The sequence below is a fragment of the Phacochoerus africanus genome, chromosome 11, assembly GCF_016906955.1.
Source record: "Phacochoerus africanus isolate WHEZ1 chromosome 11, ROS_Pafr_v1, whole genome shotgun sequence".
Taxonomy (NCBI): Eukaryota; Metazoa; Chordata; class Mammalia; order Artiodactyla; family Suidae; genus Phacochoerus; species Phacochoerus africanus.
The window spans coordinates 64,473,228-64,490,093 of record NC_062554.1 but is presented as its reverse complement, the minus strand read 5'-3'; the positions used below and the strand labels follow the sequence as shown (position 1 = coordinate 64,490,093).

General features: G+C 47.0%; 1 protein-coding gene and 1 non-coding gene across 4 annotated transcripts in view; one reads left to right on the top strand and one right to left on the bottom strand.

Moving 5' to 3' along the window:
• Positions 1-255: 255 nt before the first annotated feature.
• Positions 256-328, bottom strand: TRNAK-UUU (transfer RNA lysine (anticodon UUU)). Its single transcript has one exon. It is a non-coding gene; the product is annotated as a tRNA-Lys (tRNA).
• Positions 329-9,771: 9,443 nt separating this feature from the next.
• Positions 9,772-16,866, top strand: part of PIK3C2B (phosphatidylinositol-4-phosphate 3-kinase catalytic subunit type 2 beta) — a 79,709-nt gene continuing 72,614 nt past the window's right edge. For 2 of the 3 annotated variants that reach the window (XM_047751771.1, XM_047751767.1), the window contains exon 1: positions 9,772-10,172. The gene's annotated coding sequence lies outside the window, so the exon portion shown is untranslated. Of the gene's footprint in view, positions 10,173-13,391; positions 13,449-16,866 lie in introns of all 3 variants that reach the window. The other variant, XM_047751768.1, reaches the window with a different exon arrangement.

Below are 16,866 nucleotides of genomic sequence, written 5' to 3'. Positions count from 1 at the left end.
AGAAATCTGAAGAAAAAAAAAATCTTTCCCATTGGGAAACCACCAGGCAATACCTCCGTACTCGCCAAGAAATTGAGTGATTAATCGAGTGATTTTGCAAGCCACATTTTTTCTCCCCAGAGAATATGTTTATCTCGCATATTCTGAAATCAGTGAAAAATGAAAGGATTTGGATTTAAGGTAGAAGAGCCGGGTAGCAATGGGATTTCCTATACTCTGTGTAGCAACGTAAGGAAGGGATGGAAAACAACCAACCGCCCGAACAGGGACTTGAACCCTGGACCCTCAGATTAAAAGTCTGATGCTCTACCGACTGAGCTATCCGGGCACTCTTATGAAAACCTATCTCTTCTCTTTCTTTAATAATATTTTAATAAATTGCTTCTCAGGCAATTTAAATCTAGATTTTAACAAGTATTAAAGGTTTGTTTGTTTGTTTTTCCAACAACATGGAGAAAACAAACATTCATTTTTCTATATTTCTCTCCACTTAATATATGTGCTCTTCAAATTCTTCCATATTTCATTTGATAAATTTTCAATATCTATTAAGCTCTCTAAAACTAAGCAGCAGTAAATTACAGAAAAATGGGCAACAAAGATGAACATTAAAAATTCAGGACTCTTCTTACTGCAATTCTTCTGTCTTCCATCTATCACTTCCCTAATAGGGGCTCTTAGTTTTCGTTATTCTACTGAACTAGATTACAGTATTTTTCCCGTATTTGTAATGAATAATTATATTTCCATTCACGACATGATGTAGCTGTTAAATAAGCATTTCTTAGCACAAAGGAATTTGATTCCTTGTGATTTATGAGTAGAGGAGCTAATTTTAGGAAAACAGAAGTGACTGTGGAAAAGTAGTTCTGAATTTAGATTGAAAAAATGGGAATTTAGACCTTTTAGATTTTGAATTTTTGCCTTTCCCACTCTTCCAGACGAGCTGTAGTTTTCAAGTCAAACTCACTCGGTGACTCCTCCTAAAGCAGCGCTAGTGTGTCCCACTAGAAGCGACATATAGTATTAAGAATAAAAATCTCTAGAGCAGCCTATTTTTTTCCTAGATTCAATTTCATCGACCCTGACGCATAGGATGTGGAACACAGAATTATGAAATTTCGAAGCTGATAAGGGAATTCATTTTTGGTTTCTGGGAATTTGAGACGTCTGAACACAATGAACAAAATGGAACAGCCTCGGTTGGAGGAGTTTGTTTCCTACAATTGTCTGATTCTTTTAGAACAAAGACCAACGAACTGTGTGATCCTAAACAAGCCTGGGTTTCCACATCTATAAAATGAGGGAAATTGATTAGATGACCTGCAAAAGACTGTCTCAATGTAAATTTTTATCACTCTGCTACTTTTCCCACTGTGAATAAGATTAGAAGGAACAGATTCAAAGTACAACAGGGAGAAATAATTTATTTGAACAAACATTTATTGATCATCTATTATGGCTTAGCTTCTGCATTGGCTCTAGGGTTGGTGAAATGTAGGACACGGATCATGCTCACAGTCTAGGACAGAAGGCAGACATTAAGCAGTCAATTGCAACAAAGTAATGCATACAGTAATAAGAATTCAAGTACAAGAATTTGCAGGAGATGAGAATGCACAGAAAGGCCGGGGGGTATAAAATGGGGGCAGCGGTCCTTGAGTTTTCAGCAAAGAAAACAGCAGCATTAGAGCTGAGTTTCAACAAGTAACTGTCAGAGGCGTGCAGAGGAAATTGTAATGAGCCAGACAGACATTGATCTATTGAGACATTTTCTTGAGCACTCAGTTAAATAAGGAAAAAGTTTTTGCTCTGTATGAATAAGATGTGGAAATATATTATACCTAATTTTTTTTTTCCAAGGACGGGAAATAGTGTCTGTCCAGCATCTCTAAAAGGGCAGAATAAAGGGGAAGTTCAGTTTTTTCCTGCCCAGTGGCTGTTATATCATATTCCCTTTCTTCAGGATAAACCAGCCCTTTAAATAGACTGGCATTAACTCATAAATTGCTTATTGACTACCAACTATTTCCACAGCAGTGAGTTAGGCATAGTGGGAAGAAAAACAGTCTGGAAGGAAGGTGAGGAATGAAAATTGTGTTTAGGGGATGGTGGATAAATTAATATGGCTGGAATGGAGGGAGGTAGAGAGAGGAAGTGTGGAGATTGAGACAGCTGTAGGGGTTTTATCAGGCTAAGGAGAATTTCACTATACAGGCAATGGCAAAGTTTGAAGGTTGAACTGAAAGTTCAGCTTGTTAAATTGTTAAACACTGTAAAGTCCCACCTAAGATAGCATGAACTGAATCTGCTTTTATCTATGTTACAATGCAAACATGACCAAGCGTGTTATCTTGTACCTTAATGAGCTTCCAGGTCACATTGACTGTAGAACTTAATTCTCCCAGCAGAGGGCAGTCTAAACTCACAGATTCTATATTTGAGGTCCCATCCCCAACCTCTGTAGCTGAATTTCCCCTACTAATTTTTAAAGGAAGGCTTTTTGCCCTCCTACTCATCAGACTCATCTGTCTTTGAAAATCGCTATCAACTCTGTATCAGAGCTGGGAAAGTTGGGTTTATCTTTGCAGTTCTCACATCGTGCCCTCTCTGGCCCCACTTGTTACCTAGACCCTGGCACTGGATTTTTCTTCCAGCGAGCACTCTGGGGTAGTAACTATTTTCACAGGGACTAGAGGGCACCAGCTTGCAAGGTGAGATTTTGTCTGCCTCATCCTGAGAGTCCCATCGTGGCACATGGCTGAGTCTCTTAGTACAGGGACAGTTGTGAGTTGAATATAATTGTGCCGAAGAGCCAGAAAGCCTACAATTTCAGGCCGGTAGGAAAAGTTTAATTTGGAGAGGCTCTCCCAGGGGTCCCCAAACCAATGCCAAATGTAGCTGTGTATTCAGAGACCCAGTAGTTCACCATCGCTGTATAGAGTGTTTGGAGCTGAGACCATTACAAGGTATTAGGAAGATGCATAGTACAGAGAAGTTCTGAAAAGTCTGCTTTTGTGGTTTTAGCCTAATAAGTGCAAACTGAGAGCAGCTTGGGTTTCTGGTGGGCTCTCCACCCTCTCTCCCATCACCCTTCTCTCTGAGGATACAGCCAAGCTAGCAGCCCTAGAGTCTTGCAGAGCATCTAGAGCTCAGACAATGGATAGAGACTCCCTGAACAAAGCCACCGTCAAATGTCCTGGGTCATTGCAAAGGTGAAGGGGAGAAGCAGGACTGATTTCAAAGCCAGTAAAATCAATGGGATTGAGGATGTTGATCTAACCACCCAACAGTCCTAGAGGGCCCTTACCTCATCTCCAACACCCATCTTTCACAGACACGTGAATCTTTGGGAAGAAAGTCCACTGAAAGACTTGAAAATGAAAGTGGCACAAACATTGCCTTTTTCCATTTTAGCTCAAATTTGTTTTACAGATTAGCCCTAGCCCAGGGCAGAGGCCCAGAGAACAGAGCACAGGTGAAAACCCCTCCTCGCATTCACTTCTTACTCTCTGACTCCACCCAGTACTTGTTATTCCCACCAGTACCTTAAACTCTCAAGCTCCATCGTCTAACCCAGTCACTCTCTTCCTGTAAACTAAACCCAGGTCTCCACTCATTCACTCATTTGCCAAGTATTTATTGAGAATTAGCTTTGGATCAGGCAAGGAAGTAGGCCCAGAAAGTCAAAGATAAACCCAACCTTGTCTTTTTTTTTTTTTTCTTCTGTCTTATCAGGGCCGCACCGGCAGCAATATGGAGGTTCCCAGGCTAGGGGTTGAATCAGAGCTGCAGCTGCTGGCCTACACCACAGCCACAGCAATGCTAGATCTGAGCCATGTCTGCGACCTAAACCACAGCTCATGGCAATGCTAGATCCCCAACCCACTGAGCGAGGCCAGGGATGGAACCTGCGTTCTCATGGATACTAGTCAGATTCATGTCCACTGAGCCACGACAGGAACTCTGAGTTCCTTGTCCTTAAGGAGCTTATAGTCTACTTACCCTCCTCCTCTGATGCCTCCCTAATTCAGAAAAACAGTGAACCCTCACCACACTCTGGGATCAGTGCTACCAGCCAGGCAGCTAGCAGGTGTTCCTAGACATCCTTGGGAGGCCCTCAAGGGAAGCTTCCTCAAAAAGTAGTTGCCCAGTGTGTTAGATGGCTTTTGCTGCTGTAACAGATTACCACAGTGGGTTAAGTACCCAGTGCTGTCACAGCAGCGGCTCCGGTTCCTGCTGTGGCATGGGTACAATCCCTGGCCTAGGAACTTCTGCATGCCACCAGCAAGGCCAAAAATAAATAAATAAAATAAATAAATAAATAATAAAATAAATAACACGTTTATTATCTTACAGTTCTATAGATCATAAACCCAACAAGGTGTCAGCAGGGCTGTATTCCTTTTTGGAGCCTTTAGGGAAGAAACTGTCTCCTTGCCTTTTCCAGGGTCTGGAAGTCACTCACATCCCTTGGCTCAGGACCTCCATCCTCCACCTCTAGAGCCAGGAGTGTTGTGGCCCTCTTATCCCGTCTTCCATCAGCAGCTTTCCCTCTGACTTCCGCTGGGAAGGTTGGTACCCTTTTCAGGACCCATGTGATTAGATTGGGTTCACCTGCATAATCCAGGCTCCTCCCTCTACCGGGAGGTCTCTAACTAAAGCACATCTACACAGTGCTTTTGTTCCTGTAAGATAATGTAATCACCGGCTCCAGGGATGAGGCCTGTCCTCTTTGGGAGGCCATTATTCCGTTCACCGTGTTGAAATGCAGAAAAAGGGAAGGGAGCTAGAGGTGGGGCTGGGGAGGGGAGGCCCCTTCCAGGCAGTGAGAAAAGCTTGTAGAAAGGCCCCTATGTGAGAATAGCATGTATTCAAGGAATTGCAGGGAGTTCAGTTAGACCAATGCACAGAGTTTGCAATGGAGTGAATGCAGGCGGCAGTTCACTTCAACACATATCTATTGAATGCCTACTACCTGGCAGGAACACCACGTGGTGTTCCCGTGGTGGCTCAGTGGTTAACGAATCTGACTAGGAACGCTGAGGTTTCGGGTTTGATCCCTGCCCTTGCTCAGTGGGTTAAGGATCCGGTGTTGCCGTGAGCTGTGGTGTAGGTCGCAGACACATCTCGGATCCCGAGTTGCTGTGGCTCTGGCATAGGCTGGCGGCTACATCTCCCATTGGACCCCTAGCCTGGGAACTTCCATATGCCACAGGACCGGCCCTAGAAAAGAAAAAAGAAAAAAAAAAAAAAAAAGAAAAAAGAATGAACAAGACAAAGTTCCCATCCTCGGAGGCTAGAGTGAAAAGCAAGCTTCCAGACTGTGAGAGACCTCGTGGACTTTTTTAAAAAGGAGTTTAAGCTTTAAGAGCTATTTGGAACCATCCATGCAATCATTTGACAGTTTTTGATTTTTTTTTTTTTTTTTTTTTTTTTGCTTTTTCTAGGGCTGCTCCCACGGCATATGGAGGTTCCCAGGCTAGGGGTCTAATCGGAGCTGTAGCCACCGGCTTACACCACAGCCACAGCAATGCAGGATCCGAGCCTCATCTGTGACCTACACCACAGCTCACGGCAACACCGGATCCTTAACCCACTGAGCAAGGCCAGGGATCGAACCGCAACCTCATGGTTCCTAGTCGGATTTGTTAACCGCTTAGCCATGATGGGAACTCCATGAATTTTATTTTTTTTAATTTCATTGGAATATAGTTGACTTACAATGTTGTGTTAGTTTCAGGTGTATAGCAAAGTTCATCAGTGATACATATACGTATATCCATTCCTTTTCAGATTCTTTTCCCATATAGTTTATTACAGAATACTGGGTAGATTGCCCTATGCTGTTCAGTAGATCCTGTCATTTGACAATTTTGTTGAGCACATGCTATGTGCCAGATATTAATTATTCTGGGCTCTGGGAATACAAATGATTAAAAACCAAAGTAAAGCAATCCCTGCCCTCAGGGGTGGGAGGTGAGGGGTGGGAGGGTAGGGAAGGGATGGACTGGGAGTTGGGATTAGAGGATGAAAACTATTATAGATACAGGATGGATAAACGACAAGGTCCATCTTGCTTGAGGTCCACCCTCGCATCGTGTAGAGCCCAGGGAGCTATATTCTGTATCCTGTGATAAACCGCAATGGAGAAGAATATGGAAAAAAATCATAGATGACTGAATCACTTTGCTGAATACCAGAAACTAACACAACATTGTAAATCAACTATACTTCAGTTTTTAAAAAAGAAAAAATAAACACAAGAGTTCCCATTGTGGTGTAGCAGAAACAAACCTGACTAGTATCCATGAGGATATGGGTTCGATCCCTGGCCTTGCTCAGTGGGTTAAGGATCTGGTGTTGCTGTGAGCTGTAGTGTAGGTTGCAGACGCAGCTCGGATCCTTGCTGTGGCTGTAGCGTAGGCTGGCAGCTGCAGCTCCGATTGGACCCCTAGTCTGAGAGCTTCCATATGCTGCAGGTGCAGGCCCTAAAACGAAAAAGAAAAAGAAAAAAAATCCCTACCCTCTCAGAGATGACATGCTAGTCAATTTTAAGCAAAGGAAGCAGATGTTTTAGAAGGACCACTCTGGCCAGAGAAAAGATTAGCAAGAGCTCAGTCTCATAGCTCCCACTTCTTCAAGATTCACAGCCTTTCTTCAGCTCCCGGCTCCTCCTTGGGCTTTTCCTCTTTTGTCAGAAACCCTTTTTCCCTTTTATCCTTCAACCGTACTTATCCTGCAATCACTCAACCCTGATTTAACATTCTATACCTGGGCTTCTTCAGCTGCAGGATAAAATGATGAAAATATTCATAGCGTAGCCACTACATAGCAGAATATCCCATCCCAGCCATATCTACGACTCTGCTGACAGTTCCATTTCCCTACCTTAGAAGCTACCACTCTCATTCCTGTCAGTGCTTCTTTTATTTTTATTATTTATTTATTTATTATTTGTCTTTTTAGGCCTGCACCTGCGTATGTGGAGGTTCCCAGGCTAGAGGAACCGATCTGTAGCTGCCAGCCTACGCCACAGCCACAGCAATGCCAGATCCAAGCCACATCTGTGACCTACACCACAGCTCATGGCAACACCGGATGCTTAACCCACTGAGCAAGGCCAGGGATCGAACCTACATCCTCATGGATCCTAGTCCGGGTTTTGTTTTGTTTTGTTTTGTTTGTTTGTTTGTTTGTTTGTTTTTACCACTGAGCAACTCCAACATGCCCTGGTTTCTCTCATAATGAAAATTTTTCTCCCTATAGAAATGCATTAGGAATTCTCTTGTGGTGCAGCAGGTTGTCACTGCTGTGGCTTGGATCGCTGCTGTGGTGTGTGTTCAATCCCTGGCCTGGGAACTTTCCCATACCGAGTGTGCCAAAAAAAAAAAAAAAGAAGAAGAAGTATTATAATGCCTTTAATATGACATGATCCTCAGCCCAGAGACCCAGGCAGTCCTATTTCCTATTGTCTCTCCACTGAAGACTTTTCAGTCCAGCAGCATTGGACCACGGATGGCCCCTGTGCTACTACTCTGTTCTCTCTGGTGTCCGAGCTTAGGTCTGATGACAGGCACACGGTATGCTGCCACAAATATTTGTGTTGTGAACAAGCAACGAATGCATGTTTTTATCCCTTGTGACACTTGAGGATCAGGAATAGCATCATGTATCTGTCATATGTGCAGAGCGTGCTGCCTGCAGCCATCAAAATGGTCCATTATAGTCTTTCCTTTGATCTTCCCAACAGCCCTGAGTGGTAAGTGAAGCTGATAGGACTATGGATGCTCAGAGGGTGAAATGGACAACCCACGGTCACAGTGCAGTGGGTAGAGAAGAAATACAAACCTCTGCCACATCTCCTTTCATGAGCTTCTCCTCTCATTATCTTACTCAAGGTTGTCTGCTGTTAAGGTCCTTTGCATTTGCCCAGATTTCATCTTATGTGAGAAAAACAAAAGATCCTGAAAGACCCTTCTGAATCATGAATTCGCCTTTTTTTTGGGGGGGGGGGGGGGCGTCTGTGGCATGCAGGAGTTGCTGGGCCAGGGATTGAACCTGAGCCACAGTAGTGACTCCAGCCACAGCAGTGACAATGCCAGATCCTTAACCACTAGGCTACCAGGGAACTCCAGAATCTACTTTTTATATGACTTTCTCCCCCTACATAGGACCCCCTCCGGTTATTCAAATTCCCTTCCCAGCATACAGTTATCCTTCCTTGAGCTCTGTAGTGTTTTTCAATTCTATTAAGTCCATGAATCTAAAACTCATCTTGGGTTTGTTTAAGTTTCATATTAATTAGAAATTTTAAAAGATTTCTTTTAAAAAGGCCTTTCTGGGAGTTCCCTTTGTGGCGCAGCGGAAACAAATCCAACCAGGAACCATGAGGTTTCGGTTCGATCCCTGGCCTCGCTCAGTGGGTTAAGGATCCGGTGCTGTGGTGAGCTGTGGTGTAGTTCCAAGATGCGGCTCGGATCTGGCGTTGCTGAGGCTGTGGTGTAGGCTGGAGGCTGTAGCTCTGATGCAACCCCTAGCCTGGGGGTCCTTACTATGAAAACCTCCATATGCCACGGGTGCAGCCCTCAAAAGACACACCAAAAAAAAGGCCTTTCTGACACCCTTTAAAAAAAAAAAAAAACCTCCACTGAAATCCAAACAGACTGGAATAGTAGGATTTCAACAAATATTTCCTTGGGACCAGAGAAGGAGCTGGTTGACAGATCTTTTTCTGGGAGCACTGGCTGGAGAGTCCTGGGCATCTAAGGGAGGCCAGGAATATTGAGCCCTAGATACCTAAGGGGGATTGCAGAGAAATGAGAGTGAGAAGCAGGTGCTGATCATAGTCTGGCCAAAAAGAACAAGAAAGACAGAAAGAAAGAAAAGAAAAGAAAGAGAAAGAAAGGAAGAAAAGAAAGAAGAAGGGGAGGGAGGGATAGAGAGAGAATGAAGGAAAGAAATGGAGGAAAGAGAGAAGAAAGAAGGAAGGGAGGAAGGAAGAAAGAAAAAGGAGGACCACATGGGGGAGAACAAGATTCAAGGTTTGAGGAAAATGTATTTTGACATCAGAGATCATAGTTACTATGCAAACCAAATGCAAATGAGGAGCTGGCCAACTACTTGTTTCTTTGGGTGGAGCCCTTAGAAAAATTCTTCTAGAGACCACTGCTCAAAAAAAGGTACTTAGAGTCAAAATTGTAAATATAACATACTGTATGAAAGATTTTTCCATGCCATAGTTGGGTTGGAGGACCTGCTACCGTTCCATCCCCCTCAGGTTGTTGATTGCTATTTTCTGGGGCTCAGGTCAGACGACCCACTAGGGCGAATAGAAAAACGAACGAGGCTGAGTGTGCAGTGTGCAAAGCACTGAGACAGCTTCCCCCTCATTGCCACCTCCATCCTTAAGGTGGGGGCTCTTTGGGGGGCGTCGCTATCTTAATGATGGGGGGAAAGTCTTCGGGCTGATAACTGGACTCAAAACTCCGTCATTTCTAGAATGACTTGGCATTCATTTGACCCAGAGCAAAAGGGTCCCAGCAGGGAAGAATAACGACCATCTGCAAAAACCCTCACGCAAGTGGGAAGTGGAAATCTTGGCTCTTGGGTTGCCGAAGCACAACTTGACGCCAGCGCGTTTCTCTTCCCCCGCGCACTGGCAGGGGAGGGAGGGAGGGAGAAAGGGAGGGGAAGGGAGGGGAAGGGAGGGAGGGCGGTCAGGGTTCCAGGACCCGCCCCGCCCTCCCGCTCGCCGCGTTGTGGGCGCTGCGGGCTGGAGCCGCGGCCGGCGGCTGCCTCTCCGGGCCGGGTCTGGCCGAGCCTCGCGTCGCGGTGCAGTGCGCCGGGTCTCCGGGAGATGGCTTCTCCTCTCTCACCCGCTGCTCCCGCTATTGTCTCACCCGGGGTGGCCTGACTCTGCGGGCTTGCGCACGCTCTCGGCCGGGAGGACTTTTCCCCCTGCGAGCGGGTCCTCGCGCCCTCTCCTGCCTCGCCGCCGCCCCGAGACCCCGAGGCCGGCGCCCGCCGCGTGCAGCCCGGAGAGGGGAGCGGCCCGGGAGGAGGCGGTGCGGGGCCGGCTCGCGCGGGTGTAGGTGCCGCCCGGAGCCAGCAGCCCACGTCGCCGAGCACACGAGCCGTCGGGTCTTGCAGGAAACCCGCAGTGAGCACAGGTAGGACGCGCACCCAGCCGGGAGCCTCGGCCCAGGGTCTGCAGATTGCCCGCGGAAAGGAGCGAGTGGAGGTCAGGGGCTCTCCCTCCAACATGGCAACAGCCGAGGTGCAACAATGGAAGGAGCCGAGGGTTCCCGGCCGCGGGCCGAGCCGCGGAAGCGGTGGGAGAGGGAGCTCCAGCCCTAGCGCCGAGCAGGTTGCCGACCCCAAACGCCTCCCCGTTCCAGCGGTTTCGGGGTGTCTCGGACCCCGGGCACCCTCCTCCCACCCCTTTCCCTCGAAACACACTTCCTGGCTCCCGGCTACAAGGCGATCTGAGCCAGCCAATGGTTTTAGTGTTTGTTTGTTTGTTTAAGATGAGAATTAAAAAGCAAAACCTGACATGGAGTGAGGGTGGTGGGGGTGGTGCTTTCTCTTGCAGGAGATGAAAAGTCAGCATCTAGCCTGGGGAATATGTATATATTTTAAGCCAGAGGGATGGGAGAATTGGCTTCTCCCTTATAAGGATACTGCAGCAAAAGGCGAAAGCTTGGGAGAAGGAGAGGGGCCCTCAGGCCTGAGTTCCCCGGGGACCTTCAGGAGAGGCGCTGCTCTCCTGGTCTCTACTTGTCTCTCATTTTCAGCTCCCGGCAGCGGTGGCTTTGATGTTGGGGAGCAATCGAAGCAGCAGGAAGCCCAAGGGAGGCTGCCAAGCCAAGCTGGGCTGGGGTAGGGTGGGAAACCCAGGGCTTGGCAGGCTCCTGGGTTGTGGGAAGAGGTTCCTAAATGCGTGAGGTTAGTTAGTACACACACCCTAGCTGGCTGAGGGGTGTGTGCGTGTGTGTTTGTGTGTGTGTGTGTGTGTGTGTGTGAAGAATCTACTATTGCTTGTGCTTCTTCAGACCAACCTTCTTTTCTTCTGTCTCTACCCCCTCGTGGGGTCTTTGTGGTTTCCCTGCCCCAGTCCCACCAGCAAGGCCTGGGATGGAATCTCTATTGTCTCGGCCACCCTGATGGGTTTTCTCAATTCGGTCAGAGAATTTTGTACCCTGGGCAGGCTGGTCCCAGCATGGCACCAGATTCCTTAGCACACAACTACTCAGGCTCTCAGAAGTGGGCCAACACGCCCCTCCTTCTCTCTCTAAACTACCTGATTGTCTGGGCTGTGGCCAAGCAGATGTAAGTAATTTGTACTGAATTCCAACCCTGTATCTGTCTCTGAATGAAAACTTACTCTATTGCCACACTAGGCCTTGGAAAGATAGTAGAAGAGAAATGGTCCAGGGGGTAGCAAACCTGATCCCCAGATACTCCTGCCCCCCCAACTCCAGCTGTGGGTCTCAGAGCGAAGAGGTTAGAGGCTTCGGAATAGCAGCTCCTGCGGAGCCTGGCGGTCCCATCTGGGGTTGTGTCCATGGAAAAATTAAGTCGAGGCACATTTTATAGCTCCGCCTGGCAGCCAGCGTCTGAGGAGACGGTGGCTCTGAGCCCGAGCACTGGACTGAAGCTGTGGCTGCTTCTCCTTTGGCCTTTGGGTGAGCCCAAGGCTTGATTTCCATGGCTCAGAATTTACTGCTGAGTGTGCACGGCTGTGTGTGTCTGAGTCTGATCAAACTCTCCACGCTGGCCAGAAGCAAGCCTGTCGATTTCCTTTTCCCTTGTTACATCCATGAGGGAGCCCCAGCGGCTGTACTGGATGAGGAAGGCTCATTTATATGGGTCCTCAGGCTTTTCCCTGGGGGGGGGGCGGTGCTCCTTTGGGGTTGTCTGCGGGCCTGGAAGGACAGTGGGCTTGGCCATGATGTACTGGTGCTCCAGCAGACACCCCACACCTCGTGGGCCTTTGGTCTCCTCTTTGTGGTTTCCCCACCCCACCTAGGCCTGGCACTTGCAGGTATCTCGTGTATGGACACACCTGCTGGCCAGCGGGAGTAAAGGGGATATCTGTTCCCTTTGGTGGTTTGTAACGCTATAAACTTCATCATGCTACCAGGATGTGAACTTGGACATGATCATGTGAAATAGGAGAGAAAACGGTGGGTGGGTTCAGTGTCCCGAGGCCTGGTTTCCTAGGTGTGTGACACGGGCAACTGTGCTGCGTGGGTTATGCAAACTGAGTATGTCAAGACTCAGTTTGCATATCTGTAAAATGGGGGAAAACTAATACCCTTGGCTCATAGGATTGTTTAAGGGTGAAATACAGCGACTACCATGAACTGAGGAAAATCATGTTTGCAAAAGCACTCTGAAAACTGCAGAGTAGTATACAAATATAGGTTCTTCACCCTGAGTGTAGTTTCAGTGATAAGGGAGGGAAAGCTGGTGGGGGTTGGGGGAGGGGTGGGAGGAAAAGGTTATGAAACAGTGTTCTGGAACCTTTCATTTCTGGCTAAGGCGGGGAGAGTGATGTGACAATGCCAAGGTAACTACTCTTTGGACATTTCTCTTTAAATAGGGTTGGTAGAATGGGAAGTGGGAGAGAAGGAAAGTCTGCTTAATGATATTTGTAGGGAGGGAGTTCCCGTTATGGCACAGCTGAAACGAATCTGCTTAGGATCCATGAGGACACAGGTTCGATCCCTGGCCTCGCTCAGTGGGTTAAGGATCTGGCATTGCTGTGAGCTGTGGCGTCGGTCAAAGATGCAGCTCGGATCTGGTGTGGCTGTGGCTGTGGTGTAGGCTGGGGGCTGTATCTCTGATTGGACCTCATGCCGCAGGTATGGCTCTAAAAAGACCAAAAAAAAAAAAAAAGATATCTGAAGGGAACTGGGGGGAGACATACACCCCCAAAGGCTGGCTGCTCTCTGTAGACGGGATAGTACTGAGTTGGCGAATAATATAATAGCAGGCACTGATGTCAGCTAGTCAGTGACGGAGGGGAGATTGGAAGCAGCAGTCCCACTCCAGACCCTGGGCTCATTACCCGGGTGCGGCTCTCAGGGAGATCTTGGGTCTTGGGAAAACAGAAAGGGGCAGCAGCTACAGAATTCATTCATACTGGATTCCTTGATTTGAATGCCTGTGAGCCTATCACCAGACTGGGACATACCTTAGAAAACAAACTTCTCAAGGATGGGGGGCTCTGGGGGACACATTTCCTCCATGCAGCCCCAGTCCAGCATAGCGCCTCCTTAATTCCCATTTGTTTGGAGGGGGGGTGTCACAGTACATGTGTGAATTTCTTGGGCTCCTTTTTTACTAGTATAATGCTGCTTTCTCATTCATATCCCTACCTTCAGTGTAAGAAGAAGTCTGATCATCCAATCAAGTAATTTTGCTACCTTCTGGGCAACTGGGTAAGAAATTTGGAACTTGGGGGCCCTGGGAAAATTGAGGGGGGGGGAACCTTTTCATTTGGCCTTTCTTTCTTTCCTTTTTTGTGTGTGTGTGTGTTTTACTTTTTAGGGCCACACCCATGGCATATGGAAGTTCCCAGGTAAGGTCGAATGGGAGCTGCAGCTGCCAGCCTACACCACAGCCCCAGCAACACCAGATCCGAGCCACTTCTGCTGCCCACACCACAGCTCATGGCAACGCTAGATCCTTAACCCACACTGAGCGAGGCCAGGGATTGAACCCGCATCCTCATGGATCCTAGTCGGGTTTGTTAACCACTGAGCCACAAAGAGAACTCCCTTCATTTGGTACTTCTATATCTGCTTTATTTTGTGTTTATTTTATGAAATGAAATTTAGGAGACAATTCTGGCATTTCCTATGATCACAAACAGCGTTAGAATTGGAAAGGACTTTGGACATTATTTCTCTACAAAGAAATGACTCTCCCAAGGTCACATGATCATGAGCAATCCTGGAACTTGCCCCACAGATCACCCATGAAAGGATCTGTCCTTTGGCACTTTAGAATGTTCCTATCAGTGGTTTTTCAGGGTCTTCATTGTTGGGAAATTCTCTTCTCTCAGGACTTTGGTGGAATTCACTCCTCAAAACTCTACACTGTTAAGGAGATTAAAGACACCTTTTGAGCTTTGGGCAGAGGCCTTCAGGGTGTGGAGAAGGAAGTCATAAGAAATTCCCAGCAGTCCTGAGGTGGAATACAGAGTGACAAGGAATCTTAAGCATTTCACTTTTTCATCCTCATGGATACTAGTGTGATTGGTTTCCGCTGTGCCACAATGAGAACTCCTTCTTTCTTCTTTCTTTTTTTTTTTTTGTCTTTTCTGTCTTTTTAGGGCCACACCTGTGGCATATGGAGGTTCCCAGGCTAGAGGTCTAATTGGAGCCTACACCACAGCCACAGCAATGCCAGATCCAAACCGTCTCTGCGACCTACACCACAGCTCACGACAACGCCGGATCCTTGACCCACTGAGCAAGGCTAGGGGATTGAACTTGCAACCTCATGGTTCCTAGTCGGATTTGTTAACCACTGAGCCATGATGGGAACTCCCTCTTTCTTCTTTCTTGAACACATTGTTCCACTCCCTTCTGCCTGGACCTTTCTCCTTAGTCACTGTGAGACTACTCTCCCGGGCAGTGGTTTCTTTTCTTCTTGGCTGTCCTTCCTGCCAAGGTTTGTGCCTCCTTCTAAGTCACTGCCCCATGGATCCTGTCTCAGAGGGTGGATGTTATTTTTGTATCCTCCCCACGGTGGAGGTGGGTGCCGGCCGTGAGAGCTGTTCCACACTGGTCTGGTTCCCCAGGCCCAGCAGGAATAAGCTTGCATGGAGGCATCCTCTCCAGCCAAGCTTTTCTCCTTCTATCTTAGTCTGCTTGGTACCCCTGACAGCAAACCAGAAGGCACAGAATGAGGGAAAAGAGTAGAGAACCAACGAGATTCCATTTTGAAGCAATAGTACAGTTTGCCTTGGTAGGTCGAAGAAATAGATATGAGCCCTTCTCCTCTCAGGTCCAAATTCACCTAGAACCCAGATAAGAATGGAGCCCTGCCAGTCTCACAGGCATCTTTGAGGGCCCCACTTTCCTGAAAGCAGAGTGTCTGTCACATTCCTGACTTGCTATGCAATTAGATCTTCCGAAGGGTCAAAGAAGTTCAAGTCCTAGGAGCACTATTAAAGCCCATTTAATTCTGACCCAAAATGGGGAGATCGCACATCGGATATTATGGAAACCTGGGAGAAGGCAACTATATTTCCCCCCCAAATTTTATAGCCAGGATGTTGGATTTCTCCTCTAGACTGTAAGAAGGCAGAACACTTCTTTGTTTGTTTTGTTTTTTCTTTTTTGTTTTTTGTCTCTTTAGGGCCACACCCGCAGCATATGGAGGTTCCCAGGCTAGGGGTCTAATTGGAGCTGTTGCTGCCGGCCTACACCACAGCCACAGCAATGTCAGATCCGAGCCACATCTGCATCCTACACCAGAGCTCACAGGAATGCTGGATCCTTAACCCCCTGAGCAAAGCCAGGGATCGATCCCGAAACTTCATGGTTCCTAGTCAGATTCGTTTCCGCTGCACCACAATGGGAGCTCCGTTGTGTTCTGTTTTTAGTTAAGAGAAAAGATAAATTAGGAACTTGGGATTAATAGATACATCTGCAATATATAAAACAGATAAAGACAAGGACCTACTATATAACTCAGGGAACTATATTCTGTCTCCTATAATAACCTATAATGGAAAAGAATCTGAAAAAGAATATATATATTATTATAGATGTATGTATATATGTACATATGTATTTATAACTGAATCACTTTGCTGTACATTTGAAACATTGTAAATCAACAATGCTTCAGTGAAAAATAAAATTTAAAAAATGAAAATAGTTTTTAAAAATTTCAAAAAGAGAAAAGATGGATACAGTTTGCTGATGAGAAACTTAGAAAGATAGAGTGATTCCAGAGGGCAGGCACATGCTCTAAAGTGCAGTTTTTGTTTTTTTGTCTTTTTGGGTGTGCACCCTTGGCATATGGAGTTTCCCAGGCTAGGGGTCGAATCGGAGCTGTAGCCACCGGCCTACATTATAGCCACAGCAACACCAGATCCAAACTGCATCTGCAACCTACACCACAGGCTCACGGCAATGCTGGATCCTTAACCCACTGAGTGAGGCCAGGGATTGAACCCATGTCCTCATGGATATTAGCCGGATTTGTTACTGCTGAGCCACGACGGGAACTCCTGAAGTGCAGTTTTTTTTAATTTTATTTTTTTTTGTCTTTTTGCCATTTCTTGGGCTGTTCCTGTAGCATATGGAGATTCCCAGGCTAGGGGTCGAATCGCAGCCGTAGCCACCAGCCTATGCCAGAGCCACAGCAACCTGAAGTGCACTTTGACTCTGCTGTTGCAGATGATCCGAACGAGGAGAGCAAAAAGGAGCCACTTGAAAAAGTTCAGGTGCCGAGAAAGGCAAAAGCATGTGATGAAGAAGAGCCACCAGTACTGAGTGTCTGTCTACCCCTAGCTTTGCAAACCTTGTCTTGGTCCCCCACCCCCACCCCCCGCCACCCCCACCAGCCTTGGAGGAAGTGGATGATGATGAAATTGTCTCATCCCCTTTTGCAGATGGGAGGACTGAGGTTTAGCTTAGGTTCAGATGCAAACGAAGATTAAGAAACATGCCTGAGATTGCACAGCTGATTAGAAAGAGCCAAAGTTTGAATGCAGGTCAGGCCACCTCCAAAGCCTGTGTTCCTTCTGTGCTGCATTGAAGGGACCCGTGAGGAAAAAAATGCCAATGAGGTCTAAGTTCTAAATGAGATGGGGCTTCCCCAAGAGCCAGGTGGCAGCAG